Raw genomic sequence first — 15062 nt, 5'->3', positions numbered from 1 at the left:
GTCTTGGTCGTATCATTTTATTCTCTTGTATTTATCCGCGACACCTCAAAAGCCGGTGTTCTGACAAACCATCCTACTTCCTAATTCCAGCACAAATGTAAGTAGGCATGACGGTTTGCCACTTAACTTTGCCCATCGGAGTATTCTTCTCGCTCATATTCACAAAGGTAGGACGGTTCGCCACTTAATTTCGTGTTGTGCGCATGTGTACAAACAACAGGTAGGATGGTTTGTCAGGTAGGATGGATTCCCGGAACACCGGTCTGTGAAAATATTGTCTGACATTAAACCGGTCCGTGGCGCAAAAAAGGTTGGGGACCGCTGGACTAGAAGGTCCATGTTTTTCGCTTTCCTTCTTCTCAAGCTTTTCCGAGCACAGTGAGTATCGCACACTGCTGCTGTTTGTTTCTATACGTGTTCCCAGACGTTGGTCCCTGCTTGCTGCTGACATTGCAAAGGTCATCTAAAACAGCAAAGCTATCATCAGGCACCAACACGCAGTCCGTCGTGTCTTGGACAAATCCTTACGAGAATCTGAGGCTCTAAACGCCTCCAACGTTATCCCTTTTTATTATTTGATATGTTTTAGGTACGACGCTTTCGCATGATAACCACTAAACATGGATGACGTATAAAACTTCCCGAGATAATCACGAGGAAAGCACTCAGGCTTTTCTTCTGATATGGTTAGCACGCTGCAGCATATCTATATTACTCGCATAAACCTGTCCTATGGGCGGTTTTTGCTAAGCCTGTATGCTTTGTCGAATTCTTCATTCTGTATTTATGTTGAGTATAACTAAATTCCTTCGCGTATGTTGAATGTCACAACAACAACAAATGGAGACATCATCGCATTGTCAGGGTGATAAATATGAAAACTTAAAGACATGGCTTAAAATAGATGTTAATAACTGCAATGTTATTAAAAAACTTTTCTTTAGATTGGCCCACCATTAAGGAGATACATACAGATATATGCTAAGATCATTAGCGATACAAAATGTCATTATTACATTTTGTATAAAAGTTAGTGTCATTTCTATAAAAAACACCTCAGCAAATGGGATTGTGCCAGCCTGGTTTTATGTGCATCTTTTGCACATAAAAGATGCAAAAGATGCACATATGTCTTCATGTGCAACATGAAGACAGACTGACTGGAAATGTTTGTGATTTGTGGAAATTTGTCTTCTTTTAAAAATCACTTTGCATTTGGTCGAGTTGAAAAAGTTTGAGCATCGAAACAAACAAAAGAAAGTTGCTTATTCAGCATTTTCATCATTAAACCTAAAATAGCAACTGACTGGGAAGCTAGTTTTACCAAGTATTTCCCAGGACAATTCACACATTTTTACCAACATTGCTAAATGCTTAATGGTAAACATGTGGTTCTCATATCTCTTTTCTACTCTGAGTACTCAAAGTTACATTTGTCTCACTATCAGCACATGAAAGAAACTGTGCTGGGTTGGTAAGCTGATAGGGTAGCTGGTTTCTTTCACCAGTACACTGTCTAATTGTACTGTATCAGGTACTCGGGGTAGATCTGGTGCTTCTCAAACACCACAAATATGGTGGGGTCCATTACATCGTCTACACAGCTGTCATAGAGGTTTATGCCCCCTCCGTCTTTTGAAGGAGGTTGGCAATAATCGGAGGACCCTTTGGTGTAGTCTCCCACCAGCACCCGTGAGATGAACATGGCTCGGACGTCAGCGTCACCGGTGAAGTCGTGGGAGTATTTGGCATCGCGGGCAAAGTAACTGCCTGTGTTTAGACACCAAAAGGTACAATTGTGAAAAAATGTATTTGTGGGGAAGGAAACTGGTAAACATGCAGAGGTGATTACACGGTGAAAAAATCAATGTTTTCCATAAGAATAACTCCACAGGACTCACGGTGTCACAAAGATGAGCGTGGCTGGAGTCTTTGCTTTTTAAATCTATGCTGAACATGTGCTGAATAACCAATAACTATTTCAGCACGAACATTTCTTCCACTCACCTTTGCCATAAGCCATTCCATGAGTTCTGCAGTCGAAGTTGTTGTGGCAGATGGTGTTTACAGATTTGGAGTCGATGCCATGAAAAAGCCTTAGTTCAGGCACATCTCTCCCTCGGTTTTTGGTCCTCATCTGATTCTTCTGCCTTGAAAAAGGAGACAGGAAACAAATTAAAGCAAGCTGTAAGAGTGTGAATCATGGTCTTGTGTCTTTGAGCCTGTGTTTTAAGTTTTTTTATGCTTTGAGTTTTCTGTGAGCTCATGATTTGTTCTTTTGGATGTTGAGACGCAGTTTATGTTCTAGCTCTGTATTCACTCCTTTCAATATATTATTGTTTCACATTGCTTCTGTGTTCGTCATTAGGTTATGTAATCTTTAGTCATCATCTTTTATGACCCTGTCCCGTCTCCCCAGTCAGTCACGTCTCCATGTTCCCGTCACTGTGTCAAGTTCACATGTCTTAGTCTGTGTCTTTGTGGTCTGAGTCTCCCTTTGTTCTCATGGTTGTGTTCTCCTCCACAGTATATTTTACTACATATAATATCCCCATAGGTCACATTATATCTGGAAGAAAACAAGCCATGAAATTTTGGGAAGTCTTTGTAGATCTCCAAGGTAACACTGGGTAACGGTCTAGATCCAGGCAAGGATATAAAGAAAAAGTAGAGAAAAGGTCAGAAAGTGTGCATGCTAATAGTAGACATTGAATAAAAGATGGACCAAGCCTGTGGCTCTGAAAAGCAACACCACTGTGGGCAGCTTAAATCTCTATATTCAGGGGGCAGCAGGGGGCAAAAAACTGAAAAAGTGGTCAGTTTATTGAAATGCATGAAAAAAGATCTTCTTAGTACGTTTATGACTTCTTTAAATATTTTCCTATTGGGTTGATTTTCTCCATTAATAGTTTAAAGTCTACTTTAATACAACATGAGTTTCGTAAATGATGCTGTTACTTTATCAGACAGGGGTGGCTACTTGCACAGATACAATAACCTGGTTAGAATCTATCGTAGACACAAGCTGTCAGCCAAATTTAACAAGCGGCTGATGCATGGATATTAACTGGATGTCGGTACGTACAACTGAAAGGCCGCCCAAAGACTTTGGTTCTGAATTCTCTCAATGTTGATGATATCAAAGCCTCTCATGGTTTTACAGAAAAGAGCTTCAACCTCCTTAAATTCTCTTGAGCTGCTCTGGAGGGAGATTTGCTGTAAGAAAACAGAGAAACAGAAAATGTTCAGTCACAATAACATTGAACAAAAACAAGCTGTAATCACAATTTTAAAACACCATCATCAAACACAGAAACAGAAAGAATTATTAACTTTTTTTTTTACTTTGGCTTCTAAACAACACTTTTTTTCAACACTTGCTGAAGGAAATATTTGGTTTTTTTGCTGAATACTTTATTATGTTCCATTTAGCTAACATAGCATCTTTGCTGGCTGAAGAAACAGATAATCAGGCTGTGCTGATGTAAAACAACAAAACAATGAAATGAAAAAAGAAACAGCAGATATCTAGCAATACTGAAATCATTGACTGTCTTTTTTTTGAAAATTAAAAATACAAAATCTTATATCAGAATAAACTGAGGCATCGAGTTTTCAGCAGCCGTACTAAAGAAAGTTGACTCCTAAAATCTGCAAACATGTGAAAAACAACCTCAGCTATCTGGTACTAATTATCCCATTTTGTTAAAAATTACACTGCAAACAATAAGAAATAATAGATTACAATTACTCAATGATGTTTACATTTAGAAATGACTGTGAGCTAAACCAACAGAGGAAAATTATATTTTTTACATTTGTTGGTTTTCACAGTACCGAATATCCTGTTTCAGGGATCTGTGTCTTGTCCCAGTTGTCCGGTACTGGGCCAACATTTTGAACCACAGGCCTTCTGCAAACAGAAATGATAAGGAAAGCTTTCATTATTGTTCGTTTTAAAACCCCAAAACACATTTATAGTTATATCAGTACTGAAATTAATTAAAATTAAAATCGTCATTTTCCCCATTAAAAGCCGTAATAACAATAGTACGATTTTTTACTGGATTTTTAAAAAGATTATTATTATTATTATTATTGCAAATTCATCAATAAAACTACCAACAAAAACTTAACAATTCAGATTTATGTCTGAGGCTGCAATTTTTGGATTGCAATGATTTGTTTCACATTAGAGCACAGAGAACATGTGGAATGTTTAAACTGGAAAAACTGCACCATCATAACAAAAACGTTCATGTGTAGCATCCCCTTTTCTAACAACAGTCCACAAATGTCTGTGAACTGAGACCAGTTGCGAGAGAGAGATGCTCAACATTCCTATTTTTAATGCAGTGCCACTTGAGTGCTCAAAGATCTCATCAACTAGTGATTTTTGGCCTGAGATTGTTCCAAGTAAAGTCTTTGTAGATCTCCAAGGTAATACTGTGGTAAGGTCTAGATACAGGAAAAGGAAAGTATATAAAACCATATCTAGAGCTTTGATTGTCTCAATGAGAAGAGTAAACCGAACAAGAACATGAATTCTCCTCCCCAATTAGAATGAACTTCTCAGATGTAAGAACACCGCAGAGAATAAGCTGCTCTTGGGATGACGTACCTGACTTTCTTTGTTCGGACGTCTACAGCAGAGACAAACCGTGGCCGTCTGCACACGAGCGTCTTCGTGCCATTAAGGTTGTTTGTCTGCATCATGTCTGACGGGTAAGAAAAAAAACATAAATAAAAGTTTAAACTTGTGCAATGATTATGACACCACTTTTAAAACACAGAAATCAGCGATCAGATACAGTTTCCATATTCTTTGTTTACCGTCGAAACTGAGTGAATACGAGTGTGAACCAGCAGTAAACTCCACAACGTCTTTATTATTGCCCAGGAACAACTTCTCCAGCTTTGTGCTGTTGATGTCTGCTGCTTCATGTCCACCAATCTGCAAAGTAAGAAAGGCGAGCAGGTCTTTAAACGCATAACAAACAGGAATTGCCATATGAACAATAAATCGTTGGGAAGCAAAAGAATATTGTCTAAAGAGCTTGTAATATTATAAAGGTCTCAAGGTAGAAATTCCCAAGTTAGCATAGCCACAATTATGAAAACAGTAACATTTGGTTTGGCAGAGTCGTCATGCTGGACGTCCTTCCTCACCGAGCTCAGCATGGCTTTGAACTTTTGAACCCCTGACACCAGATTTGTGTTTTGGTATCAAACTAGGGATCTTTTGCATGTTAGGTATATGTGTTAACGACCACAGCTGGAGCCTTAAGATTTTTAAAATTTGATCTTAGGTTGCAGACATTTTATATGAAAATGGAAGAAAAGCAAAGCATGGTGCATTCATTTGGTTGGTAGCATGTAATTCTTCCTCTTTCCTATAAATCAAAAGGTAAGTGACTGCTTATTTTAGTATTAAAAATCTCAACAATTCAGAATATGAGATGAGATATGAGAGGAATACATTTGGTAGGTAAAAGAAAAAGATTAGGAGATGAGCTGTAAATAAGAGAATAGAGCAAGTAAAACATTAACCATGAAACAAATAAATCAGGATATAAAGAAGGCCAAAATAAAAAAAAACTAAAAAAGCACGCTGGGCCACAGCCAGTGTAACTCAAACTGCTGAGAAATATCATGATCTTAATTTAGTTTAAGAGTGCCAGCTTCACTTCTTTCTCCTTTGTGTGCATCATTTATTGCAGTTTACATGTAGTATTAACTGCAGCAGTAGGTGCCATTGATAATGTGACTGAGACAGATGTACAGTGGCACAGATCAGCTCCACCTGCTCTTCATGCTGAGGCACGCCGGATATAAAACTCTGACCTGCTGCAGCTATTTTTCCATGTTTGTTCACTGTTTCACAAACATATCAGTCAGGAACTACTTCACCCGTACACCCCTCCTAAGACGTGGAGTTATTCATGGCAAAGACTTTAACCTTTGGTTTGTTAAACGATGTTTAACAAACAGACTACCGTACTGTAATTCATTATTATCAGGATGTCCAAAAAACTCGCTGAAAAGCCTTCAGTTAATCCAAAATGCTACAGCAAGAGTCCTGACAGGGACTAGAAAGAGAGAGCAGATTTCTCCTGTTTTGGCTTCCCTTCATTGGCTTCCTGTTAAGTCCAGAATTGAATTCAAAATCCTGCTCCTCACATACAAGGTCTTAAATAATCAGGCCCCATCTCATCTTAATGACCTTGTAGTACCATATCACCCTATTAGAGCACTTCGCTCTCGCTCTGCAGGCCTACTTGTTGTTCCTAGAGTATTTAAAAGTAGAATGGGAGGCAGAGCCTTCAGTTTTCAGGCCCCTCTTCTGTGGAACCAGCTTCCAGTTTGGATTCAGGAGACAGACACTATCTCTACTTTTAAGATTAGGCTTAAAACTTTCCTTTTTGCTAAAGCATATAGTTAGGGCTGGACCAGGTGACCCTGAATCCTCCCTTAGTTATGCTGCAATAGACGTAGGCTGCCGGGGGATTCCCATGATGCATTGAGTTTTTCCTTTCCAGTCACCTTTCTCACTCACTATGTGTTAATAGACCTCTCTGCATTGAATCATATCTGTTATTAACCTCTGTCTCTCTTCCACAGCATGTCTTTATCCTGTCTTCCTTCTCTCACCCCAACCGGTCGCAGCAGATGGCCCCGCCCCTCCCTGAGCCTGGTTCTTCCGGAGGTTTCTTCCTGTTAAAAGGGAGTTTTTCCTTCCCACTGTCGCCAAAGTGCTTGGTCATAGGGGGTCATATGATTGTTGGGTTTTTCTCTGTATCTATGAAGCGCCTTGAGGCGACTTTTTGTGTGATTTGGACTATATAAATAAAATTGAATTGAATTAAAAAGATCAGAAAGTGTAAGCTCTGAATGGCTGCAACGTCAAACTTAAATGGTAGTGGAAAATTATTTACTTTAACCTTCTAAGACCTGAACTCTTCCACAGCAGCATTTTTATTTTCTCTTTGATATTTGGGCTGATTGGGTCCTGATAAATGTAAAAACAAAGAATTACCAGATTTTTTTGTTTTTACCTAATTTTTGTTTCTAAGAAAAATAAGAGCCACATATGAGGATATTCATTTAAAATTTCGATAGAACAGAAGCAGTATAATGTCCTCGTAAGTGGATCTCAGGCCCTTGTAGAGCAAAATTGAGTATTTTGATCTAACTAACCCAAAATGTGATGTCCACATATGTGGACGCCAGGTCCTAGGAGGTTAATACAGTTTCCATAAAACAACAGAGCTATACTAAAATTTAAGTGAGTAATGATGTTTATACTACAAGATGATGTCAGTCTGTTTTGTTGTCATTGTGATGTTGTGCATCGTATTGACAAAATAAAGTGTGTTATACCGCTCTACCATCACACAAAAAGTTGAAGCTGTGGACACTGGGCTGCTAGCAAACAGACGAACAAACAGAACCCATCACTTACTCGCTCCCTTCAGCAGAGAATGAAAAACAGCAAATGCTCTTACGTAATAAATGTGACAGTATGAGCTTTTGGATTTAGCAACAAACTCTTGCTGATATGTTAAATGTGTCAGAGTTTTTTATTTGCATGTCCACAAAACTAGCATGCATTTGGAGTCTTGTTTAAAGTTTCTTGACAAAATTAATGTAGCTCTGTTCTCCAAATGTGGTCGTGTTCAGTTTTAAAAAAGTAAAACAAAAACACAACAACGGTGAAAATGAGGCTTTGAAATGCAATCGACAAACTAATGGGTGACGCAAAGACGACTGTCTTCACTGTTTATCAAAGAGTGCAAACAACCTTTTTAGTAAACAGTCAGTTACACATTTTATATGTTTGTACAGCGGTCTGTTAGAGTTATGTCCTAATATTGTCTTTTTCTTAACAACATAAAAATTTAAAATACGATAACAATAATGTCGTTACTCACAGCAGATGCAAACATGTTCCACCTCCCAAACTCATCCTGCCAGTACCAAAGCCACTCGGTGGTGTGGATGAAGGTCGGCTCAGTCACCGAGTTTTCTGTCGAGAGCCGACGTACCTGCTTCAGTCCGCAGGTCATCGTGTCAAAGTGCACGGCTGGGCTGGTGCTACTGCAGACACACAATTAAAACAAAATGAATCCACTGCTAGCATTAAGACATTTCTTGTAGTTGGTCATCAGGTTTGCACACATCAGCGAGGGATCTTAGACCACTCCTTTTTACAGAAACTCTTTAAACCCTTCAGGTTCTTGGGTTCCACTGAACAACTCAAAGCTTCAGCTCCCTCCACAGATTTTCTATAGGACAGGTCTGGAGACTGTCTGGGCCACTCCATGACCTTTGCTCTTCTTTAGCCACTTCTTTGTTGACTTGGTATGTTTTGGGTCACTGCCATGCTGGAAAATCTGTCCACTCAGTGGTCACGCTGCGGGAGGGAAGTTCTCTTCAAGATTGTACGGTGCATGGCCCTGTCCATTTAGGATGGGAATTGATAAGAATTTAGCGATTCCGATTAAATGATTGATATCAATTATCAATTCTTCATGGCTTTCACTGGCTCTGCTTTGAGTCGCCACCATCTCTAAGCAGCATAGCAAAGACATTACATTCATGGAAGTTAATTACATGCTGTGTGGTCAAATGTTTGTGCATGTTGGAGGGATTTCCCATCCTTCTTGTGTTTTGTGGTCATTACTGAAAAATGTAAAAATGTATTACACAAATTACACAAAACCCCCTTTTTTTAAAATAATGCAGTGCATACTGTAACTACTTGTTACATTACTCTTTACATTACCTAAAATACTAAAACACACTGTCATAATAACCAGTTAATAGTATAATAGTACAAACCTTAGGCTACAGTCCAGCACACCAACACAAATCATGACGACACGAGGACACACATATGATCCTAGTCATAGTATTTAGGTGTCAACAAAAAGCTGCCAACACAGAGCAAAGATGAAAACCAGCACAAAGAGCGATCGCCATGGTGATTCTACTTTAGAAACATGAACAGGCAGAAAGAGAGTCTGCAGCCTGACTGCTCATCAGTTTGTTACTTGTTGAAGTTCAGGCTCTGGCTGATGGGCTGCGGCTTTAACATTACTTTGGGTTCTTGGCTAGCTTAGTATTAGCATGCTCTCTGTGCAAAGAGCCAAAGTTGTGTTACCACCATAGTGCAGCTGTTTCTGTCCTAGATGCAGTTTCCACTTTACCATCACACTCTTGTCTGTTTTTTTGTGCAATAAGAATAAAAGGACAGTCCATATCCAGGCTATAGACTGTGCCACTATTTTCCTCCTCCAACAAACTGAAATCAGCTGATTTGGACAACAGGGAACTGGTTCTCTACAAGAACTGGATCCTGATTCTCAAACCTACTGTCCATTAGAACCTCATTCTGGGGAACTCATTCTGAACGCTTAGCAGAAAACAGCGCTTGACTGTGGTAAAAGTGTTCTTTAGCTCATATTCAGCATTTCTCTTCTGCCAAACATGGTGGCCAAAGAGATCGACTGACTGACCACAACACTTTCTCCCAAGCCTTCTCTCAATCATGAAGATGTTCACTTGAGCAGGTGGACCTTAAGGTTGCAGCAAGATTTCTATCTATTCTGCTTTAAACGCAGTTGAGATCAGGAGTAATGATAATGGTAATTTGTTGGAAATTCATGTCAACTCAATGTGCTTAACACTGAACATAAAAACATAAAAACCTGGTCACCAAACCGCAACCACCACACTCCACACAGCTTCCCGTGACACTGGGGGAGACAGAGTTCTGTCTGCATGTCAGAGATCAAATCCTTATTTCACTCAGCGACATGCAGGTCAAAGAACTTTTCTGTGATATGTTGATATTCTATCTGCTTCCATCAAAATAAGTAACTAACATAAAACTACCATAAAATTGTGTTCATTTCACTTTAAGTGAGCAAACTTACAAATTCAGCAAAGAATCAAATATTTTATTTTAATATTTATCCAAAGCGTTGCGCCTGAAACCGCCGTATTGTAGCGTCCCTCCAACAGGAGACAGAGACGGTCAGGATTCCGTGTACCAGCTGTTCATTAGGAACAGTAACACAGTCGGCTGTGGGCTGTAGACAACGCCAAAACAAAGAGAGCGCTCCCTGAAGAACAAAAACAATCCCTCTGTCTCCTCTTGAACTTTTTTCCCCCCCCCCACACACACACACACACACAGACACACACACACACGCTCCATAACTCCCACCCCCATACATACACTCTCAGCCAACCACAAGCATGTTCTCCTACAGACTCTCTGTCACAGGTGTTTGATATGATCGACAGGCTTAACAGCCTCTAGATTATTACACCTTCAAGGACACTCAGTAAATCACATCATTGCACGTGTGGAGCAAGTCCATCATAGCTGTGTGACAAATCTGAACACAATAACGCTGATGACACAACGATCAGATTAACTTGCAATCCAGTTTGTTACATACTAACATCACAGAGAGCCAGCGCTTCCTAAAACCAAAGCTTTCTGAAGCATTTTACCTTCAAAAAATCTGGAAACGCCCAAACCTTTTATCTAAAATTGAGATGTCTGAGTTGCAGAATAAATGTAAGTACCTGTATGAGTTACTGGGGTCACAGTAGTCTCTCTCAATTGTCTCATTATCGGGCAAATCAGTCCACTGGTGTCCCTCTTGGACCTGCCATCGGTACGGCATCTTGTCATGAGCTTTAAAACATCGATCTAAGAAGAAAGAAGAAAGACAGCTGGTCAAAGTCAAGAAAGAACTACATTAAAACCTAAAACACTTACTAACCATGACTTTCTCACCTTGATGTTTGCAGTGACCTTTGATAAAGTACATGCAGATCCCTGTTTTATCTGAAAGAAACAGGAGATATTTCACAGGCTTCATTCAGACAGCAGTTTTAGTTCATCTCCCCACAGAAGTGTTTTCAGCCGTTGTTTACCTCTGACAGGGCTCTGTCTATTGTTCTGCCATCCGCCGCCTCTAGCAGCTACATCACTGACAGCAGCACGAATGTCACTTAAGGAACGAGTATTTTGAAAAAGCCGATGGTTGCCCCTGTTGCCGCCTCTCCCTCTAAAAGGCACAGCAGCTTTTTTTGGACGCCATGTCCGGTTTTGGCTTACATCATTTTCGCTGCTCGCATCGTTGTCGCTAGTGGCGGCAGAGATGTCACTAGTGGGAGAGTTTTCATCGTCGCTTTCATTCAGTCCATCGCTGGAGTACAGGTCAAAGGCGTCAATGTTTGCAGCAATGTCACTAAGTGAACAGGCCTGATCCTGCACCGGGCGGCTGCTGTGGCTTCCTCTGTTCCCCCTAAAGCCACTGTTGCCCCAAGTATCTCTCCAACCTCTGCTGAGCTGATGGCCACCTCTGCCTCTCTGACTTTGTTGACCATGGTCACTGACTCGAGCCACCTTCAAAGCTTGTTTATTTGCATAAGTAGCCTTCAAGGATTGAAAGAGTGTGTCAGGTACGCCTCTAGCTTGCAAAGCTCTGAATGGCTGTGGAGCATTAAAATCGTGGTTCTTCCAGCAGCTGCATTCACGGCTGATGTAGGTCTCACAGATGTGGAGCCTCTTGCAACCATCACCATCCTGACACCTGCCAAACAGTCCAACACCGTTGTTGTAGTCGTGGCATATCTGGAGATATGGAGAGAGGAAAAGATGAAAAGTGAAGGTTATAATCACAGACTGTAAATCAAACCTGGATTATAATCATATATTCTACATAAACGATAGATAGAACTGTCTGACATTCCTGTTTGATTTGTTGTTGTTTGTTTTGTTTTGACTTTAAAAAGGCACTGTACATGTAAGCTGTATAAATAAGTAAGACAGGAAAGACTGAGAGCATAAGCTTGATTTGAATCAGTTTAGGTCATTTTGTCATAAACTTCTAAAAAACAGGTAAATTCAAGGAGAGATGCAACCATTTGAATCTCCCCCTGCTGGGCATTAAACAAAATGCAGGCATTTAAAGAACTTTCATTTAACACAGTGGTTCCCAAACTTTTTTTTTGCTAGCCCCTCCCCTTCGTCTTACAAGAAAACGAAATTCGTCACGCAACGTCAAACGTATGTGCCTTTTGTCACGTCACGCCGTGCGCCACGTTAATGGCTGTATCCCAATTCAGTGTCTGCAGCCTTAAAGTACGCAGCCTCAACGATCCTCAAGGGCCGCGTACTCAAAGACCGCTAAGGCCGGAAGTGCGAGGCTTGTGAAATGGGACGGTCTAGCCTCCGTTGCGCTGCCCAGGTTGCCTAGCAACCATGATACTAACAGCTGGAAACGTGTCATACAGCTGTGTTTGACAGAAATGAAGGAGAAAATCTTTTGTTCATTTGTTTGTTTCTTTCTACATGAGCTTTGATCATTCTCTGTAAGATTAAGCTCAGCTATTGAACGGCGTATATTTTAAAGTAAAGGCTTTAAAACCAAGTTAGCACAAACGTCACTAATGTCACATAACTTTGCCGACATGTGACCAACAGTAATGTTTTAATGTTCTTCGTTATTAAACATTTGCACATAAATAAGTGACATAATATTCATTACTTACTTAAAGTTTACTCTTCAGGCGCCCTTCACCCACCGTTTTTTTTTTTGCAAAATTATCCACACCCACCGCCGCGCTATGCATTCTGGGATAATTGGGCCACGAAGTCTACACCGCCACAGCCTTAAAATTCAGGGAAATGAAGGACGCATTTCAGGGCCGCATTTCGAGCAGCCTTTGAATTGGGACAGCCTTCGTCGCATCGCGGTGACGTAATCGGCCTTGAAATGCGGCCTTTAAGGCTGCAGACCCTGAATTGGGATACAGCCATCGTTTACATTAGATCAATCTCTACAATGGCGGATAGAGACAAAATACTGTTAATATGACTATCTGCAGTTTTTACACGCTTACATTTACACACACAGTTGCTGTCCCTCCGTTTAGAAAGGCAGAGACGTCAATGGTGTAATTATTTTACATTTTTTCTCAATAGCTATATTTTTCAAAAAAAAAACCAACCATTTTTAAAGAAAAACACTTTCAATTCATTTAAAAACAAAAGTAACATGTTAGTGGAAACAGCGGGTGTGGCATTGTGTCGTAGGAATGCAAACTAGACTGACTCGTCCGGTTCATGCTGTGTGTTGTTAGACTTACATCAGGAAGAACTGTGTGGTCACTCTGCAGCAGCAGGGTGCACAGCTCCTCTCGGCTCAGGCTCTCCAGCTCATGCTCCCTCAGAAGTCTTTGGTTATGCTCAGACGTCAGCTCATGGGAGAAGCTGCAGCCCCTCCTGTTGTAACAGAATCCACACAGCTGAGTCATGACGGTAAGTACTCAGTAAAAGAAAAGAAAAAACCCCAAAACAATAATGACAACAACAAAAAAGCTGTCATGTACGTCATGGGTTATCTTTCTGGTAGAAAGTCCGTTTGCAAGTCAAAAGACGACGCAATAACTCATGGACAGAATTATATGAAAGTCAAGTTCAGCGTTTTGGGAAAAATGTTTTAGCAGGATTCGCCCAATAATAGGTTTGATGTACAGCTGGGTAGAGCCAGCATCCGTTTAACTTCGAAGACTCAGACAATAAGCTGTTTATTTACTTTAAGTCCAGCATGTTTACCTGAGCTGAGTGAACTGACAGAATCCGCTGAAGAGGATGTTTTTACACAGGTGCAGACCCCTGCACGTCCCCGGGCAGTCTTTGGCTCTGCAAAGTCTCAGGCGGGTCCTGGCCACCACCTTCGGCTGTCCGTTTGGACAACACCGAGCAAATTTCTCTCGGTTAGAAATGATCTCCGACACCTTCGTGGGATCTCCGGAAAATAGATTATACACTAAATCCTCCGTGTTGACTGCTCCTTGGCCGGCGCAGATCATTTTCAGTATTTCCGTCTCCATCGTGTCCGAGCTCTGCCTGCGTTAACTTCCACCTGTGAGACCAAACCGCAGCTTGACGACAGCGGCCGCTGGTTTCATGGGAGGAGGAAATCTTCGGTATCATTTCTGACGATTGGAAAGCGAAACTGAACTATTTTTTATCTTGGACTGATGCTGTAATGCTGCTGATGTCCACTTGGGGGCGTCACCGCGCTGTATGACCTCCATAGACCTCGACTGAAAATGAAAAGAAGGGCTTACTTTTGCTTCACAGCTGAAACATGTCCAGTAATGAAAACACATGGCGTCACAATGCGTCTATGGCTCTGTGGATGTGTCGTTGCGCAACAGCCCATCTCCTGTATACTACTGCACAGACTGTGCTGGGCTATAGAGCAAACTCTTATGACAGCTCGTATGGATGGGCCATTGCGAAGGAACTGGATTAACTGTATTTTTAATTAATTACTTAATTAATTAAGTTACTAATTACTTCTCCAAAAAAAGAAATCACTTTACTTTACTGATTACTAATTTTCAAAAGTAATTAGTTACTTTATTACTTAGTTACTTTTAAAAAACATATGCAACCTGAATACATTATAAAGTACTATTGCTTTATAACGTATTCAGGTATCAGCCCAAGTCTATTTTTTCTGCATAATCCATCACATAAAATTGAATCAAATGAAAAAGTATCTTTTAAAACTTAGTATTAGTTTTAATCATGCAGAGTGTACAGCGGATGACAATGTTTTTACAGAATCAAAGTAATGTGAGTACTTCCAACGCTGCATGGTCACACTCTCTCCCGAGCTCCATAGTATCCGTTGACCTACACACGTCTGCTGCTGCCACAGACGTCGCGCGCTCGTATGTCACTCTCACAAATAAAATCACGGTTCAGTAACGCAGTAGCGCTTACAGGAAAGTAGCAGTAATCTAATTTCTCTTTTGCAATAGTAATATTGTACTTCACTTAAAAATTGGAAAAAAGTAATCAGATTACAGTAGTTACTTGCAACGCGTTACTGCTCATCCCTGGTCACCTGTAGGTTATTATTATAGCTTCTAACAAACTGACAGGCTAATATTTTGCCCTCATATCGAGTTTTAAGGAAACTTCCATGTGTTTGACTCCAACAGCAGCAGCGTGCGCTCAT

General features: G+C 40.5%; 1 pseudogene; it reads right to left on the bottom strand.

Annotated features, from left to right (window-relative positions):
- Nucleotides 1–275: 275 nt before the first annotated feature.
- On the bottom strand, nucleotides 276–14151 carry LOC113008589 (poly [ADP-ribose] polymerase 12-like; annotated as a pseudogene).
- Between the last annotated feature and the right edge of the window lie 911 nt (nucleotides 14152–15062).

Source organism: Astatotilapia calliptera, chromosome 17 (genome assembly GCF_900246225.1).
Source record: "Astatotilapia calliptera chromosome 17, fAstCal1.2, whole genome shotgun sequence".
In the NCBI taxonomy this organism is placed as follows: Eukaryota; Metazoa; Chordata; class Actinopteri; order Cichliformes; family Cichlidae; genus Astatotilapia; species Astatotilapia calliptera.
This window is presented reverse-complemented; position numbering and strand designations above follow the sequence as displayed.